Below are 18,437 nucleotides of genomic sequence, written 5' to 3' on the forward strand. Positions count from 1 at the left end.
TTTAGTAGAATCTGGGGCCTTGATGGCCGACGAACTATTAGGCTTAAGAGTGCCGCTCTGTACTTCGGCTTCAAGGGCCGCAGTATGCTCCTCGGTGCGGAGGGAGCACTCCGTATTTCCATTGATGGTGATGACACCACGTGGTCTGGGCATTTTAAGCTTTAAGTATGCATAATGCAGGACATCATTGAAACGGGCAAATGTCGTATGTCCGAGCAGGGTGTGATAGCCACTGCGGAAGGGGACGATATTCAAGATCAAGTCTTCGCTTCGGAGGTTGTCCGACGAGCCAAAGACCACTTCCAATGTTATAGAGCCCGTGCACCGAGCTTCGACACCTGGTATCAGCCCTTTAAAGGTGGTGCTTCTAGGATTGATTCGTGATGGGTCTATGCCCATTTTCCAGACAGTGTCCTGGTAGATTAGGTTGAGACTTCTACCACCGTCCATGAGGACTCTAGTGAGGTGGTATACATAAACTATCGGGTCTAGGACCAGAGTTGCCGAACCTCCGTGATGGATACTGATTGGGTGGTCTCTGCGATCGAAAATAATCGGGCAAGCCGACCATGGGTTAAATTTAGGGGCTATAGGCTCGACGGCGTAGACGTCCCTTAATGCGCGCTTGTGCTCCCGTTTAGAGATATGCATGACATATATCATGTTCACTGTTTTTATCTCCGGGGGGGAATTGCTTCTGACCCCCTGTCTTTTGGGGGCAAGGATCCTCATCTTCCTCGCTTGGTGGCTCTTTCCCCTTGTGTTCGGTGTTCATTTTACCGGCCTGTTTGAAAACCCAACGGTGTCTGTTGGAGTGGTTGGCACGCTTGTCAGGGGTGCCATGAATTTGGCAGGGCCGATCAAGTATTTTGTCCAAGTTGGATGGACCGTCCTTGCTTCCTTTAAAAGGTTTCTTCCGCTGACCGGATTTTGAGCCGATGAATCTAGCGTTGACCGCAGTGTCTTCGGCTTCTTCGGTATTGTTTCGGCGCTTATGCTTGTTGCGCCTGGCTTACCATTGCCATCCCTGGGTTCCGAAGTGCTAGGGTCGCTGGCGCTATTGCTTCTATGAGCTAGCCAGCTATCTTCTCCCGTGTAGAAGCGGGTCATCAGTGCGGTGAGGGCTGCCATAGTTTTCGGCTTTTCCTAGCCTATGTGTCGGGCAAGCCACTCATTCTGGATGTCATGTTTAAAGGCTGCTAAGCCTCGTCCTCCGAACAGTATTTGATTTGGCTCTTTTTTATCAAGAGCCTAGTCCAAAGTTTTCGGGCTGGACTATATGACTAAGGTCATCGGCATCCGGCGATCGAACATAGGTACCTTGGAAGTTGTCTAGAAAGGCATCTTCCAAGTCTTCCCAGTTTCTAATGGAGTTCTCTGGGAGGCTGTTTAACCAATGCCGAGATGGCCCGTTTAATTTTAGGGGGAGGTAATTGATGGCGTGCAGATCGTCGCCGCGAGCCATGTGAATATGGAGAAGGAAATCTTCAATCCACACCACGGGATCAGTCATGTCGTCATACGACTCGATGTTTACGGGTTTAAATCCTTCTGGGAATTGATGCTGCATTACCTCATCCGTAAAGCACGAGGGGTGAGCGGCGCCTCTGTATCGGGCGACGTCGTGGCGGGGCTCAAACGTTAATTGTGTCCGGCTACCGATCCTTGTGCGGTCGGGTTGGACGCGCCGGGCTTGATAGCATCGTCCCTTGTTGGGGCGCGTCCCCTTGACCCGTATATTGATCTGGTCTGTCCGGCTCTATTGTCCAGGTCCGGACGCAGATCATATGTGTAGCCCAAGGCTGGTGCCTTTCCGCCTTGTCGCCGAGGGGGTAGGCTTTTGTTTGGCGTAATTAGCCAGTCTATCACGCCCCCGGGGCGAGCGGTCTGGTTTATCAGCCGCATTGTATCTTGACGGTATTTGCTCAAGGGCCTCGTCGTCATATTGTGGAAGGAGCCGACATTTAGGATAGCTCTTTTTTGGTCACGCAAGGCCTTGTTCTTCGGCGACGAGGACTTGGGTCCACCTGTCATTGAGCGTATTCTGTTTGGCCTGAAGCTGCTGCTCCTTCTCCTTTAGGCTCCTTGTAGTTGCGATGAGCTCTTGCTTGAAGCGATCATGCTCGAGAGGGTCTTCGGGTACGATGAAGTCTTTGGTATCGAAGGTGGCCTCGTCTTTGGAGGGCAGCATATAGTTGATGTCCTCCGAGTCCTTGTTCTCGGTAGGTGCATCCGGATTGACTTCTCCGTCCACCAAATACTCCTGCTCTATGTCAGGCTCAATGGGGTTATCTTGGTCATTGGTGTTTTCTAGACTGTTAGTATCTCTAGTGCCGGTATTGTTGTCCTTCCCTCGCCGTGATTGTGAGCAGCGGCGTTGATGACAACGTTTGGTTTTTTCCTCGATGGGTTTGTACACAGGGGATCCTTTGGGTCGTCGTCGTTCTTTTTGGGAGTATCCACCATATACACATCGTATGTGGACATGGCAGTCCACTGGCTGGTGACTGGAGGGTGGTGATCTGGCTCTGCTTCGGCATCAGCGTCTAAACCGTCGATGTCTTCGGAAGTGTAATCCAGTAGGTCGGTTAAATCCTCGACCGTAGCTACCATATGGGCGGTGGGTGGGATGCAAAATTCCCTGAGTTCGGCCTCGAGGTCGGGCAGAACATAGTTCAGAGAAGATATCTCCGTAATAGCGAGAGGTCGCATAAGGTCCATGGCCTCTTCACAGAGCGAAGTCCGAACCGGGGATCGGGGGTTCGCGGGGCTAGATGCGGCGAAGGTAACCGAATCCGGTCCATCATCTATGGACCCCGGGAGTTTGGGGCTGCCGCCCAGGGGTGAGTTCGCCTCTCCGATGACAGGGGAGGTCCTGTTTGACTCTAGGCTCACCGAGCCCACAGGGCCCTCTGGTTCTATGGCAGAGGGCTCCACGATTAGGGATAGTCCGGTGGGCTTTAGGGCTCCATCTTCGGACAAAACGACCTGCTCCGAATTTATGTCCGAAACAGGGATCATGGCCGATTCCTGTACGGAGCCTGACGGCGAACCCAAAAAGTCTCCCTCTTGCAGGTTGAGGGGGGTCGGGGCCGCGAATCATTCGAAGATCAAGTCTCCTCGGATATCCGTGACATAGCTTAAATTTCCAAACTTGATCTGACGACCAGGGGCATAGCTGTCGATCTGCTCAATGCGGCCAATCGAATTGGTGTGGAGAACAAAACCACCAAAGACGAAGAGATGCCCAGGAGGGAAAGCTTCTCCGGAGACAACGTCGCTGTTGATGATCATGGGGGCCATCAGATCCTGTTCCCGATGGCACTGAGGAACTCTAATGAAAGCACCAATGTCGGTGTCAAAACCGGTGATCTCGGGTAGGAGGTCCCGAACTATACGTCTAAGGATCGATGGTAACAGGAGACAGGGACACAATCTTTAACCAGGTTCGGGCCCTCTTGATGGAGATAAACCCTACATCCTGCTTGATTATATTGGATGTGTATAGGGGTTACAAGAGTTGATCTACCATTAGATTGTAATGGTTAAATCCTAAAAGTCCATCCTACAAGTATTCTGATCATCCCTAAGGACTATGCCCCCTGGTTTTTATAGACATTGGAGGGGCTACGCTAGATACAGAGTCGGTTCACAAGGAACGAAACTATATATCCGCACAATATTCTTGCCATCCACGCCAAGGGGAGTTCTATTCGGATACGGGAACAATTATTGGATCTTGTATCTTCTCGACCTATCATTCTGGCCCAGGCCGCATAGTCCGGACACCCGAGGACCCCCTAATCCAGGACACCCTCAGTCACTCCGAGTGTCGGAGTGGTATCTCTGGGCCCTCTCGGTAATACACATCATAAAAAGCCTTGGAAGCAAAAGAATAAGTAGTTAGTCAAAGAAATTATGTATTACGGAACGAGTAAAGAGACTTGCCAGTAACAAGATTGAACTAGGTATTGGGAATACCGACGATCGAATCTCGGGCAAGTAACATACCGACAGACAAAGAGGATTACGTATGTCGTCATAACGGTTCAACCAAAAATATCTTCGTGGAATATGTAGGAACCAATATGGGCATCCGGGTTCCGCTATTGGTTATTGACCGGAGAGTTGTCTCGGTCATGTCTACATCATTCCCAAACCCGTAGGCTCCACACGCTTAACGTTTGATGACGATTTAATGTTGTATGAGTTATGTGAATGGTAACCGAATGTTGTTCGGAGTCTCAGATGAGATCACGGACATGATGAGGAGTCTCTAAATGGTAGAGAGGTAAAGATTCATATATTAGATGATGTTATTCGGACACCAGAAGAATTCCGGATCGTTCCGGGTAATTTTTGGACTACCGTGAGGTTACCGAAACCCCCGGGAGAAGTTATGGGCCTTATGGGACATAAGTGGGAGGCACACCAGCCAATAACGGGATGCTGCGCCCCCCAAAGGGAAGGTGGCCGAATAGGACTACGAAAGGGGGATGTGCCTCCCTTTCCTTCTCCCTCTTCCCTTCTCCCTTTCCTACTCTGTATGGGAGGTGGAATCCTACTAGGACTCCCACACCTTGGGGCGCCTCCTAGGGTCGGCTGCCTCTCCCTCTCCCACCTTTATAAACAGAGGCAGGGGCACCCCAAAGGCACAATAGACATTGTCTTAGCCGTGTGCGGTGGCCCCTCCACGATATACACCCATAGTCATATCTTCGCGGTGCTTAGGCGAAGCCCTGAGTGGATCACATCACCATCAACGTCACCTAGCCATCATGCTGACAGAACTCATCACATCCCCAACACCTTGCTGGATCAAGAATTCGCGGGAGGTCACCGAGCTGAACATGTGCAGAACTTGGAGGTGTCGTACGTTCGGTACTAGATCGGTTCGATCGTGATCGGATCGCGAAGAGCACGACTATGTCAACCGCATTGTTATAACGCTTCCACTTTCGGTGTACGAGTGTACGTAGACACACTCTCCCCTCTCGTTGCTATGCTCTCCTAGATAGATCTTGCGTGGTCGTAGGAATTTTTTTGAAATACTACGTTCCCCAACACCTTTTTAGGCACACAATGAACTGGACTTACCCATCTACTATAAGCTATGGGATAGATAATAACTCCTCCCGGAAGCTTTAATATCTCAATTCTTGCCACTTCCTACATTTTTGGATTGAATCAACGTTGATGATCAACAACGGGTTTAGCATCTGGCTCCATATTAATCTTGTGCTGACATAGAGTGGGACTAATGCCCTTGAGATCATCCAGAGTATACCCAATAGCAGCACGATGCTTCTTTAAGACTTTTAATAATCTTTTACCTTCGTGTGTTGAAAGGTTAGCACTGATAATAATAGGATATATTTTCTTTTCATCAAGATAGGCATACTTCAGAGTATTAGGCAGTTGCTTCAATTGAAAAACAGGATCACTCTTAGGTGGAGGAGAACCTCTAAGAGTTTCAACAGGCAAATTATGCTTAAGGATAGGTGGCTACTTAAAGAAAATTTCATCTATTTCATTCCTTTCATTCACGTGTAAATCAATCTCAAGCTCAAGCAAATATTATTCTAAAGGTTCAGTAGGAGGCACAACAATGGCAGCAAGGCTAACAATTTAATCTTTGCTAGGCAATTCTATATCATGTGGTTGTCTATGAAACATAGAGAAATTAAAATCACGAGACACACCACCAAAGTTGACATTAACAATTTCTTTAGCACAATCAATCTTAGCATTAACAGTATTCAAGAAATGTGCACCAAATATGATCGGACAAAAACTATCTTGTCGAGAACCAAGTACGAGAAAATTAGTAGGGTATTTGATCTTACCACATAAGACATCAACATCTCTGACAATTCCAAGTGGAGAAATAGTATTTCTATCGGTGAGCTTAATTGTGACATCAATATCTTCAACCTCAGCGGGTGCAATATCATTCATGACTTCTTGATATAAAATAAAGGAATAGCACTTATGCTAGCACCCACATCACATAAACCATGACAGCAATGATCTCCAATTTTCACATAAATAACAGGCATGGCAACTACGGGTCTATTTTTATTCTTAGTCTCTGGACTAGCAATTCTAGATGCATTCGCTCAAAAAGAAATAACATGTTCATCTAATTCATCAACTAAAAGATCTTTAACTAATGCAATGCTAGGTTCAACATTAATTTGCTTAGGAGTTGCAGAAATTCTAACATAACTTTTTCTAATAACAGAAGAAACTCTACAATGCTCTTTAATTCTAGCAGGAAAATGAGGCTTCTCAAAATAAGTAGTAGGAACAACTGGATTAACATTGTAAACAATAGTTTTCTTCTTCTTGAGTTCTGGGGGTTCTTCCTTAATATCTAAAGGAGGATGGTATTTGAACTATTTTTCCTTAGGAAGATCAACATGTGTAGCAAATGATTCATAAAAAGAAGCTACTATCTCAGAGTCAAGTCCATACTTAGTGCTAAACTTGTGAAAAGCATCGGTTTCCATAAAAGATTTAACACAATCAAACATAGGATTTATACCAAACTCATTACCTCTGTTGGTCTCCCAATTCTCATAGTTGCGCTTAATATTCTCAAGAATACCCCATCTGAATTCAATCATATTCTTCATAAAAGAGCTAGTTGAAGAAGAATCAAGCATATATATTTCGATCATTATGAGAAAGTCGAGCATAAAAGTTTTGAAGAATTATTTCTCTTGAGAGCTCATGATTGGGGCATGCGTGATGCATATACTTAAGCTCCCCCAAGCTTGAGCGATACTTTCTCCTTCACGAGGCCAAAAAGCATAGATATAGTTCCGATCTTGATGAACCAAATGCATAGGATAAAATTTCCGATGGAATTCGAATTTCAACCAGTTCCAATCCCTTGTATCAGTATCATAGCATAACCTATACCATGTCGAGGCCTTTCCCTCCAAAGATAAAGGGAATACATTCTTTTTGGCTCTATCTCCAGATAAAACTGCCACTACTAGGGAAAACCTTATACACAGAATCTTAGCAGCAGCGTGGTTTCAATCAAACGCTACTGCTAATTAGCAGTAGCGAGCTCCAGGAAACCGTGCTACTAACATCCCGATAGCAGTAGCGCTCTAGGTCAAACAAGCGCTACTACTATAATTGCCACGGCGTTTCCCCAGGCTAGATATAGTAGTAGCGCCCTTCTCCTGGATGCGCTACTGCTAAAGTACTCAGTAGTAGCGTTTTTCTTTAAAACTCGTTGCTATTAAGTATCACCGCAACTAATTAAGTTTAGTCCCATACTGCTAAGCGAACAAGATGTTTACCATCTGAAATATGTTACTTCTCAAACTATCTCGAGCACTTGGTCTTCATTGAACTATATGTGTAGGATTTTTGGCTGCAATATGAATCTTCGCCTGTGCCTATACAGGTATGGTGAAGATTCATGTTGACTATTTAGATTCTACACAAACAGATCAATGATGACCAATGTATATTTTTGATTCTACACAAAATAACTGCTTCATTCAGTAGTAGGGTTTTTTCCTAAAACGCGCTATAGCTAATTAGCTATAGCGCGTTTACTTAAGAGCGCTACTGCTAGTTCGACTTAACCACCCGCGCCCGGGCTCAAATTTTTGCTAAGTCCTCCTTTCCCCCATGTTCCCCTACTCCTCTGTCGCCACCACCCAAGCCCGAGCCTGCCCTCACCGCCGCCACCCGAGGCCGCCCTCAACCTCACCGCTGCCGCCCGTCGCCGGCCGAGGCCGCCCTCAACCTCACCGCCGCCGCCCGCCGCCGCTCTCGACCTCACCGTCGCCCCCCTCGACCTCACCGCCGCCGCCCGAGCCAGCCCAGGACCGCGCCTCCTGATCCGGAGCCTGCCCTCGCTGCCCCTCCCTTCGTTGCCGATAACCTCCCCGCCACCATCTCTCCCCTATCTGTAAGCCCCCCACCCCTACCCCACCCCCTCTATCCCTGCTTAGTTAGTAGATGTTTTTTAGTAGTAGTAGATGTTATTTTAGGGTTCATAGATAATGATTTTTAGTAGTAGTAGATGTTAATTAGTATTAGTGATGGTACTAGTTAACTAGGGCAGTATGGTTAATAGTAGATGTTTTTTACTATTGTATAATGTAGTTGTTTTTACTGTTTTTAGTAAGTGTTTAAAATAATTAGTAAGTAAATTAATAAACTAGTCGAACTAGTTTAGTTTTAGTTGAACTAGTTTAGTAAGTAAATTAATAAACTAGTTGAACTAGTTGAATTAATAGAACTAATGTATTTTGAGTAAGAAAATTAATATAACTAGTTGAACTAGTTTATTTTTAGTTTATTCTATTTATAGTAAGTTTATATTTAGTAAGAACTATTTGAATTAATAGAACTAGTTGAACATGTCACATTTGTTGTTATTTTTTTAGTTTAAGCATTTATTCCCACATCGATGTCGTTCGCTAGGGCTTTATTTATAGGGTTTTTGTTTTTGCAGAAATCAAGGAGCCCCTCCATCATCCCCGTCGTCGTCCCCTTCACCGCCCCCCTCCGACCTCGGGGTGAGACCAGCCAAATCTCCATGTCAATATAAGTCCTCTATGATATGATGTAGATAAAAACATGTATATCTTGTCTTCCTCAAATAGGATATGTGGTTGCCCAAGTGGCCGGTCATGTTCATGTTACACCTCCGAGTCGCCTATGTTATGCCGGAGTGTTGATTAATTTCTGTTCCGGCAAATTTCAGGCGCTCGATATGTCCTGTTTAGGAAAGGTCATGCCGGAATTTTTTGTGAATTTTGGCATGACTTGTGCTAGAATATGTAGGAAATATCAAGTGGCTGGATTTTCTAGAAAATTATTTTAACGACATTTCGGGTTGACATTAAGTCTGCCGAGGCTCCATCACCGAAGGTCGAAAAATAAGCGAGGGAGTGTATCCACCATATATGAGAGAGGACGAAGAATCCCGACTGTTGTCGTGGGGGTCGTTTCTCCTTCTTTTCCTTGTGCTAGACCTTTGTTATGCACTAGGGAAAGAAGGAGTAACGACCATCACCGACGGTCGCAAATGTCAGAGAGTAGGAATCAGTGAGGGTGAGTCTCCACCATATAGACTCGATAGACCGATAGTCAACCCGTGATGAATAATAATGATCTAATTTAATTTTTATAGTACATATATTTAAATGTACAAGTTTAACATTTGAATTATGAACATAGGAAATGTCGTACTCGGACGACAAAAGTCTCCCGGGGGAGTGCTCCTGGTGCCACGACGACCGGGGTTTCTGCGACAGGCCTCACCTGGACGAAGATCGACGCTTCAGCGGTAAGCTACGACGAAAAGTGTTTTTTCGTAATTGCTCGACTTGTACTACTTCAACGTGTAATTTTTATCTTTTACAATTCGACTAGCTTATCCCACGCCATGTAAGACGCTATGTCTTGGAGAGGATGGGTTTTAAAGATCATGAGAGGAATGAAACAAAGAAAATTAACCTAGGGACCCATCATGGTATGGATTTTGAGGTAAATATATACAATTCTAAGAGCGTTTCCCATTTTGGTTGCCCGGGTTGGGAAGTACTTTGCAAGATGTATGATTTTCAAGAGGGTATTATTGTCACCATGGATCTGGGTGATCCTAACATCGACCAAGACAATTTGGATATTTGGGTCCTTGTTGATACGCTTCCAATTCTACCACTATGTGAGTTTCTCAAACATAGTTATTAACTAATTTATATTGTTCATTTCAAAATAGTTGACAGCTTATTTCCATTGACAGCTTATTTTCATTGTTCAAACAATGTGCGGAACATGGTAGACAGAACCTATTACACCGATGGCTCTGAGTTAACTTATCAGGAGAAAAATCATCTGGTCGCATTTTGTACTGATCTTGAGAATTACAATATCTATAATAAAACTCCTCCACATTATGGTCAATACGTGCCACTAGTGCACGTGTTGAACTACCGTAACATCCATGGAGATGCCATGGTAAGATTTTTTACTATTACGACATCCGTGCATCTTTTGCATAAATTCTTTTAAAACTTAACTACATTGCTAACTACGAAGTTATTACTTTGTTTTTCAATAGAAAATTCCGGATGATTGTGTGCCTCATCTGACGTGTCAGAAAGGTCGCCTTAATGTTTTGAACATACAACTAGGTCGTCCTACGAATCTCACCTGTCCATATCGGATTTCTAAAAGAGATGGAGACATGAAAATCATAAAATGAAAAAAATGTATGGACAGTCGTAAGGAGCTACTTGGAAGCAACATTGTCCGAAAGGGAAGAATTGGAGACAGGATAATCTCCATTCCCCATAATGGAGAGTCAGGGGCTATCTTGTTTTCTGCTATTTTACCTAAGAGAATATAGTAGGTCCTAAGAGAATTTAGTAGGTCCTATGAGGTACAATATTTATTATGTTGTACAATGTATTGGAGTTGACGATGCGGAGTAGTTGACTAGTGACCAACTTGCTATGTGATGTCTCATTGATGAAAATGATGATCATGAGGAGGTGTTATATGACAATAATGTATTATAATGATAAGTTGTTAATGATATGATGATGATGATGATGATGATGATGATGACGATGATATTTGTTATATCATTGGGTGAAAGAACCGCGGATTAGTTTCAAGTGGATGTCCATCCACTTGAAACTAGTCCACGGTTCTTTCACTCACTGATGTAATAACTCATTATGATGTAAAAACAATCTCTAAATTGCTGCTGTCTGAAAACTTGTATAAAGGTGTATGAATAACACGTGAAATAAAAATGAAATAAAATACGAAATAATAGTAGTAGCACGTGCAGGGAGAAGCGCTACTAGTAATTACCAGTAGCGTTGTTTGGAGAAAACGCTACTACTAAGTCGATATAGCAGTAGCATCGATTAACCCACGCTACTGCTAACCTTTAGCTGTAGTGCCGTACCAGTAGCACGCCATCCCGCGGTACTGATAGGCCTAAAACCCGCGTTGCTGCTAGGCTTTTCCCTAGTAGTGTGCAAGCTTAAACAATCCACAAAATTCATCCATATAGATCAAGTGCATATCAGGATGTTTAGTACCGTCTCCTGCATAAGGATTAGCTAGCAGTTTCTCAACAAGACCAACAGGAATTTCATAAGCCACATCTTCAGTATCATCAATAGGTGCTGGAGAGGAAACTCTAGTAGTTTCCGGTCGAGGTGAAAATACACCGAACAAGCCTCTCAAAGTATTACTTTCCATAGTGACAAGTGATTGTAAATTTCAGCACGTAGAAAAAATGTTTCATCACCGATTTCCACTTACCAAAGACGTTTCACTCCCCGGCAATGGCACCAGAAAAGAATCTTGATGACCCACAAGTATAGGGGATCAATCATAGTCCTTTCGATAAGTAAGAGTGTTGAACCCAACGTGGAGTAGAAGGAAATGGCTAGCAGTTTTCAATAAGGATATTTCTGGAAACACTGAAACAAGCAATAGCAAGTAGTATCATAGCAAGATAGTTTGTAACGAGTAACAAGTGACAAATATGAATAAGGTGCAGCAAGATAGTCCAATACTTTTTAGTGCAAAGACAGGCCGGAACAAGTACTTATAATGAGACAAGCGTCCTTGAGGACACACGTGAATTTCATCTTGTCAATTTCACCATGTTCATATGATTTGCGTTTGGTATTTTGATGATTTGATATGTGGGTGGACCGGTGCTTGGGTGTTGTTCTTACTTGAACAAGCCTCCCACTTATGATCACCCCCTCCCGCAAGCATCCGCAACTACGAAAGAAGAATTAAGGCAAAGTCTAACCATAGCATTAAACATGTGGATCCAAATCAGCTCCTTATGGAAATAGCGCATAAACTGGGGTTTAAGCTTCTGTCACTCTAGCAACCCGTCATCTAATTACTACTCCACAATGAGTTCCCTTAGGCCCATGTATGGTGAAGTGTCATGTAGTCGGTGTCCACATGACACCACTAAGAGAATCACAACATGCATATTATCAACGTAATTCGGAACAGATAGTCCACCAGGACCCTTTCCAAATATTACTTGTAAATCCTTAACCATATCAAGTATCTGATCACCAGTATTCTTGAATACTGTTAATGCTAAGATTGATTGTGCCAAAGAAGTTGTTAATGTCAACTTTGGTGGTGTGTCTCGTGATTTTAATTTCTCTATTGTTTCATACACAACCACATGATATAGAATTTCCTAGCAAAGATTAAATTGTTAGCCTTGCTGCCATTGTTGTGCCTCCTACTAAACCTTTAGAATAATATTTTCTTGAGCTTGAGATTGATTTACACATGAATGAAAGGAATGAAATAGATGAAATTTTCTGTAAGTAGCCACCTATCCTTAAGCATAATTTGCCTGTTGAAACTCTTGGAGGTTCTCCTCCACCTAAGAGTGATCCTGTTTTTCAATTGAAGCAATTGCCTAATACTCTGAAGTATGCCTATCTTGATGAAAAGAAAATATATCCTATTATTATTAGTGCTAACCTTTCAACACACGAAGGTAAAAGATTATTAAAAGTCTTAAAGAAGCATCGTGCTACTATTGGGTATACTCTGGATGATCTCAAGGGCATTAGTCCCACTCTATGTCAGCACAAGATTAATATGGAGCCAGATGCTAAACCCGTTGTTGATCATCAACATCGATTCAATCCAAAAAGTAAGGAAGTGGCAAGAATTGAGATATTAAAGCTTTCGGGAGCAGGTATTATCTATCCCATAGCTTATAGTAGATGGGTAAGTCCAGTTCATTGTGTGCCTAAAAAGGTGTTGGGGACCGTAGTATTTCAAAAAAATTCCTACGATCACGCAAGATCTGTCTAGGAGAGCATAGCAACGAGAGGGGAGAGTGTGTCTACGTACACTCGTACACCGAAAGTGGAAGCGTTATAACAGCGCGGTTGACGTAGTCGTACTCTTCGTGATCCGATCACGATCCAACGATCTAGTACCGAACGTACGACACCTCCGAGTTCTGCACATGTTCAGCTCGGTGACCTCCCGCGAACTCTTGATCCAGCAAGGTGTCGGGGATGTGATGAGTTCCGTCAGCACGATGGCTAGGTGACGTTGATGGTGATGTGATCCACTCAGGGCTTCGCCTAAGCACCGCGAAGATATGACTGTGGGTGTATATCGTGGAGGGGCCACCGCACACGGCTAAGACAATGTCTATTGTGCCTTTGGGGTGCCCCTGCCTCTGTTTATAAAGGTGGGAGAGGGAGAGGCAGCCGACCCTAGGAGGCGCGCCAAGGTGTGAGAGTCCTAGTAGGACTCCCTAGTCCTAGTAGGATTCCACCTCCCGTACGGAGTAGGAAAGGGAGAAGGGAAGAGGGAGAAGGAAAGGGAGGCACATCCCCCTTTCCTAGTCCTATTCGGCCACCTTCCCTTTGGGGGGCGCACCATCCCATTATGGGCTGGTGTGCCTCCCTCTTATATCCCATAAGGCCCATAACTTCTCCCGGGGGGTTCCGGTAACCTCACGGTACTCCGAAAATTACCCGGAACGATCCGGAATTCTTCCGGTGTCCGAATAACATCGTCCAATATATGAATCTTTACCTCTCTACCATTTAGAGACTCCTCGTCATGTCCGTGATCTCATCCGAGACTCCGAACAACATTCGGTTACCATTCACATAACTCATACAACATTAAATCGTCATCAAACGTTAAGCGTGTGGAGCCTACGGGTTCGGGAATGATGTAGACATGACCGAGACAACTCTCAGGTCAATAACCAATAGCGGAACCTGGATGCCCATATTGGTTCCTACATATTCCATGAAGATCTTTTTGGTTGAACCGTTATGACGACATACGTAATCCTCTTTGTCTGTCGGAATGTTACTGTCCGAGATTCGATCGTCGGTATTCCCAATACCTAGTTCAATCTTGTTACTGGCAAGTCTCTTTACTCGTTCCGTAATACATCATTTCTTTGACTAACTACTTAGTATTTTGCTTCCAAGGCTTTTTATGATGTGTATTACCGAGAGGGCCTAGAGATACCACTCCGACACTCGGAGTGACTGAGGGTGTCCTGGATTAGGAGGTCCTCGGGTGTCCGGACTATGCGGCCTGGGCCGGAATGATAGGTCGAGAAGATACAAGATCCAATAATTGTTCTCGTATCCGGATAGAACTCCCCTTGGCGTGGATGGCAATAATATTGTGCGGATATATAGTTTCCTTCCTTGTGAACCGACTCTGTATCTATCCTAGCCCCTCCGATGTCTATATAAACCAGGGGCATAGTCCTTAGGATGATCAGAATACTTGTAAGATGGACTTTTAGGGTTTAGCCATTACAATCTCATGGTAGATCAACTCTTGTAACCCTTATTTCCAATAAGTCATTAGCTTGCTCCATTGTTCCGAAGAATGGAGTTTTAGTCGTCTTGCCCATGAGGCATGGTTCGCAAGCATCAAGTGATTCCAAAAGTCCATCCGCATGGAGTTTCTTCATGCGCTTTACACCAATATGACCTAAAAGGTAGTGCCACAAGTATGTTGCACTATAATTATCATCTTTGTATCTTTTGACATCAATATTATGTGTATTACAATGATCGAGATTCAACAAGAATAAAACATTCACAAGGGTGCATGATCACAAGAGATATTACTCATATAAACAGAATAATCATTATTCTTTGACTTATATGAATAACCATCTTGCAATAAACAATATCAAGATATAATGTTTTATGCTCAACACAAGCACCAAATAACCATTATTTAGGTTTAATACAAATCCTGAAGGTATTACGAGCGTGCCGATGGTGATCGTATCACTCTTGGATACACTTCCAAGACACATCGTCACCTCGTTCTCACTTAGTCTCATTACTCCAGAACTTCTGATTTAAGTTACTAATATTAGCAACTCAGTCGGTATCAAATACCCAGGATGCTTCTACGAGCACTAGTGAGGTCCACATCAATAACATGTATATCAGATATACCTTTTGTTCACTTTGCCATCCTTCTTATCCGCCAAATATTTTGGGGCGGTTCTGCTTCCAGTGACCATTTTCTTTGGAGTATAAGCACTTAGTTTCAGGCTTAGGTCTAGCTCTAGGTATCTTCGTGGGAGTAGCAACTTGCTTGATGTTCTTCTTGAAGTTCCCCTTCTTCCCCTTGCCCTTTTTTCTTGAAACTAGTGATTTTATTAACCATCAACACTTGATGTTATTTCTTGATTTCTACCTTTACCGATTTCAGCATCGCGAAGAGTTCGGGTATTATCTTCTCCATCCCTTGCATATTATATTTCATCACAAATTTCTAGTAGCTTTGTGATGGTTTCTAGGGAAATTTGTCAATCACTGTCTTATCTGGAATACTAACTCCCACTTGATTCAAGCGATTGGAGCACTCAGACATTTTGAGCACATGCTTACTGGTTAAGCTATTCTTCACCATCTTGCAGGCAAAGTACTTGTCAAAGTTCTCATAACTCTTGTCATGGGCGTGAGCCTGAAATTACAATTTCAGCTATTGGAATATCTTATATGTTGCATGGCGTTCAAAATGTCTTAGGAGCCCCGACTCTAAGCCGTAAAACATGGTGCACTAAACTATCAAGTAGTCATGAGACCGATCTTTTTCAACGTTCATAACGTCTGCATTAGCTCCTGCAACATATCTTTCACCTACCGGTGCATTAAATACATCATTATTTTGTGCAGCAATAAGGATAATCCTCATATCACAGACCCAGTCCGCATCGTTGCTACCAACATCTTTCAATTAAGATTTCTGTAGGAACGTATCAAAAACATGGGTGCTAAAACGTGATCTATTGATCTACAATATAATTTGCAAAGACTATCAGGACTAAGTTCATGATAAATTATAATTCAATTAATCATATTACTTAAGAACTCCCACTTAGATAGACATCCCTCTAGTCATCTAAATGATCACGTGATCCATATCAACTAAACCATGTCCGATCATCACGTGAGATGGAGTAGTTTTCAATCGTGAACATCACTATGTTGATCATATCTACTATATGATTCACGCTCGACCATTCAGTCCCAGTGTTCCGAGGCCATATCTGCATATGCTAGGCTCGTCAACTTTAACCCGAGTATTCCGCGTGTGCAAAATGGTGCATACTCAGGGAGAAGACTTATACCTTGAAATTTAACGAGGGATCATCTTATAATGCTACCGCCGTACTAAGCAAAATAGGATGCATAAAGGATAAACATCACATGCAATCGAAATATGTGACATGATATGGCCATCATCATCTTGTGCCTTTGATATCCATCTCCAAAACATCGTCATGATCTCCATCGTCACCAGCACGACACCATGATCTTCATCATCTTGATCTCCATCAACATGTCGTCACGTGGTCGTCTCACCAACTATTGCTTTTACAACTATTGCTATCACATAGCGACAAAGTAAAGAAATTGTATGGTGCTTGCATCTTATGCAATAAAGAGGCAACCGTAATGCTCTTGCCGGTTGCTGATAAATTACAAAACATGATCATCTCATATAGCAACGTATATCCCATCATGTCATAACCATATCACATCACAACATGCCTTGCAAAAACAAGTTAGGCGTCCACTACTTTGTTGTTGCAAGTTTTACATGGCTGCTACGGGATTCTAGCAAGAACCGCTCTTACCTACGCATCGAAACCACCACGATTTTGGTCAAGTGTGTTGTTTTAACCTTCAACAAGGACCGACCATAGTCAAACTCGATTCAACTAAGGTTGGAGAAATAGACACCCGCCAGCCACCTGTGTGCGAAACACGTCGGTAGAACCAGTCTCACATAAGCATACATGTAATGTCGGTCCGGGCCGCTTCATCCAACAATACCGCCGAATCAAAGTAAGACGTTGGTGGTAAGCAGTATGACTATTATCGCCCACAAACACTTTGTGTTCTACTTGTGCATATGATCTTATGCATAGACCTGGCTCTGATACCACTATTGGGGAACGTAGTATTTAAAAAAAAAGTCATACGATCACGCAAAATCTATCTAGGAGAGCATAGCAAGAGATGACCTAGTGTGTATATCGTGGAGGGGGGCACCGCACACGGCTAAGACAATGTCTGTTGTGCCTTTGGGGTGCCCCTGCCTCTGCATATAAAGGAGGGAGAGGGAGAGGCAGCGAACCCTAGGGGGCGTGCCAAGGTGTGGGAGTACTACTAGGACTCCCTAGTCCTAGTAGGATTACACCTCCCATAGGGAGTAGGAAAGGGAGGCGCAACCCCCTCTCCTAGTCCTATTCGGCCTCCTGCCCTGTGGGGGGCGCACAATCCCCTTATGGTCTGGTGTGCCTCCCTCTTATGTCCCATAAGGCCCATAACTTCTCCCGAGGTTTCCGGTAACCACTTGGTACTCTGCAAATTACCCGGAACGAGCCAGAACTCTTTCGGTGTCTGAATAACATCGTCCAATATATGAATCTTTACCTCTCGACCATTTCGAGACTCCTCGTCATGTTCGTGATCTCATCCGGGACTCCAAACAACATTCGGTCACCGTTCACATAACTGATACAACATTAAATCGTCATCGGACGTTAATCGTGTGGAACCTACGGGTTTGGGAATGATTTAGACATTACCGAGACAACTCTCTTGTCAATAACTAATAGCGGAACCTTGATGCCCATATTGGTTCCTACATATTCGATGAAGATCTTTCCGGTTGAATCGTTATGACAACATACGCAATTCCCTTTGTCTGTCAATTTGTTACTTGCCCGAGATTCGATCGTCGGTATTCCCAATACCTAGTTCAATCTCATTATTGGCAAGTCTCTTTACTCGTTCCGTAATACATCATCTCTTTGACTAACTACTTAGTCTTTTGCTTGCAAGGCTTATTATGATGTGTATTACCGAGAGGGCCCAGAGATACCTCTCCGACACTTGGAGTGACAAATCCTAATCTTGATCAATGCCAACCCAACAAGCACCTTCGGAGAGACCTGTATAGCATCTTTATAATCACCCAGTTATGTTGTGACGTTTGACAGCACACTAAGTGTTCCTCCAGTTTTTGGGAGTTGCATAATCTCATAGTTGAAGGAATAAGTATTTGACATGCAGAAAGCAATAGCAATAAAACTGTAACGATCAATATGCTAAGCTAACAGATGGGTCTTGTCCATCACATCATTATCCTAATGATGTGATCGCGTTATCAAATGGCAACTCTTGCCCATTGTCAGGAAACTTAACCATCTTTTGATCAACGAGCTAGTCTAGTAGAGGCTCACTAGGAACACAGTATTTGTATAGTATTCACACATGCATATGAGTTTCCGATCAATACAATTATAGCATGAATAATAAACCTTTATCATGAATGCATAAATATAATAATAACAATAATTTTAT

This window comes from Triticum dicoccoides, chromosome 7B (genome assembly GCF_002162155.2).
Source record: "Triticum dicoccoides isolate Atlit2015 ecotype Zavitan chromosome 7B, WEW_v2.0, whole genome shotgun sequence".
Lineage (NCBI taxonomy): Eukaryota > Viridiplantae > Streptophyta > Magnoliopsida > Poales > Poaceae > Triticum > Triticum dicoccoides.